The 5,836-nt window shown below is 48.7% G+C and overlaps 1 long non-coding RNA gene across 1 annotated transcript; it reads left to right on the forward strand.

The window, feature by feature from the left end:
- Positions 1–4,719: 4,719 nt before the first annotated feature.
- Positions 4,720–5,632, forward strand: LOC124683716. The gene is made up of 3 exons (XR_006996794.1): positions 4,720–4,760; positions 4,887–4,947; positions 5,340–5,632. It is a non-coding gene; the product is annotated as an uncharacterized LOC124683716 (long non-coding RNA).
- The last annotated feature ends 204 nt before the right edge of the window (positions 5,633–5,836 follow it).

The raw sequence follows: 5,836 nt of genomic DNA on the forward strand, positions 1-5,836 counted from the left end.
TATACCACTCTGAGGGATGTAATACTAGTGAAACGGTATTTCATTGGTGTTATGTCAACGACTTGCATAGTACACTATGCAGTGGTATGTTGGGTCACCACAGCCACAGGTCCCACACGCTATGAGGTGGGTCCTGCGCACGGAGCCCTATTCTGGGTCCCATGGATAAGTTGCGGGTCCCACTCAGTCTAGATAATTCAACTGTTAAACTGTTCCTTGTGGTTAAGGAGATGTGTCGCACGAAAGGGATATCCACGCGCAAAAATGTCGCATGCAAGCTATTTTTTCCAGCTATTTTTTCCAACGACGTCACTCTCCAGCCAATTTGTTGAAAAAATGTCGCCTGTGAACTATTTCACTCAATTAAGCCAGCTAACGTCATGGTACACTAAGAGATGGTTCTTCTCTATAGTTTTTTTACCGAGTACTATCATACATAGGCATCGGGCCAGACCAAGTAGAGTCGACCCAGCCTTGCACCGTATATATGCACGTACATCAGTACATGCGCATTTGTCTCTGCCAGCCGAGCCCAAAAAACAGTCCAGATGGACAAAAACCCATCCTATAACTATTCTGGGACACGACAAACCGGATAAAGGAGCCAAAAACTCTCTCCGAACATCAGGCAAACCGGTCAAACTGGCCTATTAATTCTAGCCTCATATCAGGCGAATCGGATGAAACCGGCCTAAGTCACGCCTATCCTGGGCTGAACCGACGAAATTTGAGATTTTGCGGAGACACGACGAAGACGTTGGGTTTCCGTATTGTAGTGTTGTTTTGCATAGTTTTTTTACCTCATAGTGTTGAATCTGCAAAGTTTCCGTTCTCAATAGAATTTTGTGGAAGAATTTGATTTCTCAGACATCATGTAGAAACCAGTGGGCTGCAAAATTTGGGAAGCTCCACACCATCATTTACACACTGTTGAGATGCCACCATTATCCGAACTTGATCTGGAGGTCCTCAAAAACCTTCCCCTCGAGATAATATTTGAAATGAATGTCATGTACAAGGGAGAATTGCGTGGTTTTCTGGATATGATAAGCGGAGATGAAGGCAAGAAAATCAATTCAAAATCTCTCGTTTCACCTGCCGTTGATCAGAACTCTGTGCCTGCTTCTACTGAAAAGTTGCATGGATATGGAGATCATAGAGACTCCGTGCATTTGGGAAAGCAGAAGGATATATAGTAATGTAAGATGAACAGTAAAGTTTAAATTGGAAACGTAGTGCAAGCACACAGTTCAAAGCTGACACTTTGTTATCTTCATATTTCCTTGAAATAGGCTCTGGTCCCGCTATATTAATATAGCAACTACATGGTACAATTGTCACAAGGTACAGCTGTTGGGGCATCAGTACAAGCACGCCCAAAAGAAAACACAAAAGAAAGAAAGGAGAAAGAAGGTCGATAAGGTCGGATCGACGAAAACGAAGATGCCCTATAGCCGTCGCGCCCTCCGGAGAATTCCCACCGCGCTCCTAGCACACTAAAGCCCCGTGTACCAAGCATCACCTCCAGAAAGGGATGCGATGACGACGACACTGCTGCCCAGACTAATCCTGGGGTTTCCCCCGGTACGTGCATGTACAAGGGAGGAAGGTTTCACCCAACACCCTTAAGGAAGGGAAGATTGCGCCAGCAGGCGTCACCGCGTCGGTGTCGGCCAGACCGACAGAGATTTCTCCCGACCCTCGCAACCCTGCCCCGGACGCTCCATTGTGCTCCACCAGACACACCGCCCACCAACTTGCGCCACCACGGCCATAGGGACACCACCGCAGTCTAATCGCGACCAACAAACCGAAGCCAGCAGGACCAAGGAGGATCCCAAAACCGAGGAAAGGCGAGGTATTGGATATGCAGGAGGAAACCACCTTCACCGCCAGCGGTGGTACCAGTCCGGACCTGCTGACGAGGGTCATACCAGGCCCACCTGGCCCGACCGAGCACAGACCCACCTAGCCCGTGCTCGTGAAGCCCCCGTCGGGATGTTGCAGGACAGCGCCGCCACCCCAACCATGCTCCGCTCCGGCCACCTCCCCTGCCCACCGGAAGCGGCAGCTCCGCTCGAAACCGGCCCACCGGGACCCAGATGGGGCCCATAGGGTCGGATCTGGGCCGGGAGGGCACCACCAGGCGCCGCCTTGCTGCCCCACCGCCAACCGGTGACGCCATCACCAGCTCGCCGCTCGGCGCTGCGCAACCCAAGGAGCCTCGCCGCCGCCGGAACCACCGTCGAACCAAGGAGCACCGCTGCCTGCCGAGGGAGCCCCACGCTCCCCCTCCAGACGCGTGGGTACACTAGTAGGAAAAGGCTCATCAGTGGCGCACCAAAAATCAATTCTGTGGCGCATGGGCGGTGCGCCACAGAATTCTCGCCACAAAAATAAGGTTTCTGTGGCGCACCGACCCATGCGCCACAGAAAGTCTTATTTCTGTGGCGCACCGGCGGTGGTGCGCCACAGAAACTTATTTCTATGGCACACCGGCGGTGGTGCGCCACAGAATTTTTTTTTTTGAAATTCAAAAAAAATGGCGGCCAGATCTAGATCTAGATCTGGGGCCGCCGATTTTTTTTATTGTTTTTTAATTTCACTGGGTGGGTGAAGGAGGAGGACGGCCGGAGGAGGAGGCGGAGTAGGAGGTGGTGGTGGAGGAGGAGGAGGTGGTGGTGGTGGTGGTGGTGGTGGTGGTGGTGGTGGTGGTGGTGGTGGTGGTGGTGTAGGTGGTGGTGGTGGAGGTGGTGGTGGTGGAGGAGGAGGAGGAGGTGATGGAGGTGGTGGTGGTGGAGGAGGTGGTGGAGGAAGAGGAGGTGGTGGTGGAGGAAGAGGAGGAGGTGGTGGAGGAGGAGGAGGTGGTCACCGGAGGAGGAGGAGAAGGTCGTCGTCGCCGGAGTAGGAGGAGGAGGAGGCCGGCCCGGAGGAGGAGGAGGAGGTGGTGGTGGAGGAGGAGGAGGAGGCCGGCCGGAGGAGGTGGTGGTGGTGGTGGTGGTGGTGGAGGAGGAGGAGGAGGAGAAGTGGAGGAGAAGTTTGCATCCAAAGAGGAGAAGTGAGGAGAAATTGATGAGTAGTGAGGAGAAGTGGAGGAGGGCGGCAGAAAATTCAAATTTTGGACGTTAATTCTGTGGCGCATGGGCACTTGGTGCGCCACAGAATTTTTTTTTTTTTTTTTTTGTATTTTGCAGTAAAAAAACTTTAACTGGCTGTAACTTTTTACTCTTTTCGAATTTTGGGATTCTAAAACTTGTCCAACCGGGCAAGCCCCGGTGAATTCGGATGTAGAATTTTCGTGGGATCATTTTGATATATTGTGCGTCTTTTTTCGAGTTCGTATGCAACCAGAAATCCAGTTTGCTGATTTTCCCACACAATTTTGCAAAAAAAGTCGAAATTCATGTTTGTTAAATTTCAGTGGTGCTAGATGACATAATACATGGGCATCTTGATGGAATTTATTTTTTGAAATTTCTGTCTATTTCTTTCATTTTTTACAAAGGTAAAAAAGGCGATCCAAGAGGGGGGTGGGGTGGAGTTGCGTGGAAAGCCAAATAAAACTTCTGTGGCGCATGGAACTCATGTGCGCCACAGAAATGTGTAGTTTCTGTGGCGCACCATCCCACGTGCGCCACACAAAGTCTTAATTCAGTGGCGCACCAGGACCAGTGCGCCACTGAATGTCTTATTTCTGTGACGCACGTGGTCCTGTGCGCCACAGAAATAGTGAAACCAATGGTTGGGGCTGGTCCCACCAAGTTTCTGTGGCGCATGGATTGTTGGTGCGCCACAAAATTAAGCTATTTCTGTGGCACACCGTGCCTGGTGCGCCACAAAACAACTTTTTGTGGCGCATTTTTGGTGGTGCGCCACAGAAATAGCTTCCACCTATAAGCGTTTTCCTACTAGTGGTAGGAGCATCACCGCCGGCGGCGGCACCGCACGAGGTTTTGCTCGGCGGCCTGCGCCGACGGCGGTGGCGAGGGAGTGCGAAGGAGGGGGTCGGGAGGAGCTAGGTACCGAGGGGCCCTCCTGTCGCCCGCGGGGAGTGACAGCGAGGTCTGGGGCGCCGGGGAGGAGAGGAGGGGCGGGGGCGGAGACAGGGGAGGGCCTGGCAGCGGCGGCGGCGCCGGGGCGGAACCCTAGGCGCGGGGGTGGTGCGGGAGCTTCGGGTCTTTGTTATCTTCATATGTCGGACCATTTCTTCAGTATTCTAAATGTTGGTATCAACAGAACAGGAAGTTCAAGCTGCCAGTGCGTCGTGCTCAGGAGCCTGTGAATTGGGTGATACAAACAGTATCACACGTCTTGATTTCATGCCTAATTCTCTAAGCTAAGCAGACTTCACAAGTTCACAGTTTTGCAGGAATTACCTGAGGATGTCAAGGCTGATTTGTTTAATGTGCTCCCATTACATAGGTCAAGAGATCCTACATGCTGCACTTCTAATTTTACTGAAAGTAAATCTCCGAATTCGTCATCTCCCAGGAAGTTCCACAAATTGGGCCGAACAACTGAAAGTTAGCAGTTCTCTGATATTGAATGCTATTGCAGAGCAACACGCAGATTATGTTTCCAATAAACCTTTATCTTCCATTTTAGAGCATATTGCTCCCCTCCTCCATCTGTGTCCTAACTCAGGCAGCAAAGAATGGAATGACACACTCCTGCCTCTGTGGGCTTCTTACAGATTATATATACCTGAAAGTTGATACTGATATCGAATAGCTGCACAAATGTTTCCTTCTTTTGAAAAGGTAAAGCATACTGCCACTCAACCATTAATACATATGAACATAAAATGTTATGGGGGACACACTCTCTTTGAAGAAGGTAGTTCATGAAACCACATTACTATTAACTGCTGAGCTTTCTTACTGTAGGTTCTCGTCAGCATCTGAGCTTTTTCTGGAATTGCACAATAGCATTCTTCCTTTGCTACAGGTAAAATTTACATTCAGTTATTATATGTTTTCATTGAAGACATCATTATAAGATTTACTCCTGTATTTATTATGGCTGTCTGTCATGTCCTTTTCTTTATCACTTTTTTTGCTTTCATTTACTTCATGGTTGAAGTATTTCTTTTTTTGGTTTTTAGATGGAGCCAATCAGCTGCTCAGGTTTCATTTTTTGTTCTGATTGTAAAAATCATAGATGTTTCAGTTTGAAGTTTGAAGATTTTGAGCAAATTGCACCACACTTGCTTAAAATTTGCAAGGTGGATGCGAGTAGATCCATCAACTCAGTAATTCAGAAACTGGACACTTATGTCCACAAACTCATAAACAGATCGATTGAAGCCCTAACCTCTTAACTGTTTTGTCATTTTGTAGGATTCTATTAGTCAGCATTATGGTGGGGTATTACGTCTCTAGCATGAAATTCAGCTCGTACAGACCATATAGTGATAGGAAGGATGGAGATGGGCACTGGACGGCTGGAGCATCAATGGTAAATGGTGTTAGTTCGAAATCTGACACCGTCATGTTCTGTACCCAAGAGTGTAATTGGCTCTTCTAGTCAGTGTTTTGAATGCCAGTGCTGTGGGTTCGTCATGGACAAAAGGAAATCGTGTACGCCTGTAAATATTACTTCTACACGATTGACACCATGAGCCCTCATTTTGCTCATTCACTCCTTTAAAATAGCTGACTGTTACGAAATGAAGGCAAAGGTTTGGATGCAATTTTTGTTGCGTACATTGCAGCATGCGAACCTTACAAAGACTTCTGATGTCTTTGTTAATTTTAACTTTAGTTAGAATCCATATTCTGAGTTGGGAGCATATACAGAAGAAATTTAGCGGCAAAAAGGTACCTTTGTAGTTACC

Source organism: Lolium rigidum, chromosome 1, assembly GCF_022539505.1.
Source record: "Lolium rigidum isolate FL_2022 chromosome 1, APGP_CSIRO_Lrig_0.1, whole genome shotgun sequence".
Classification (NCBI taxonomy): Eukaryota; Viridiplantae; Streptophyta; class Magnoliopsida; order Poales; family Poaceae; genus Lolium; species Lolium rigidum.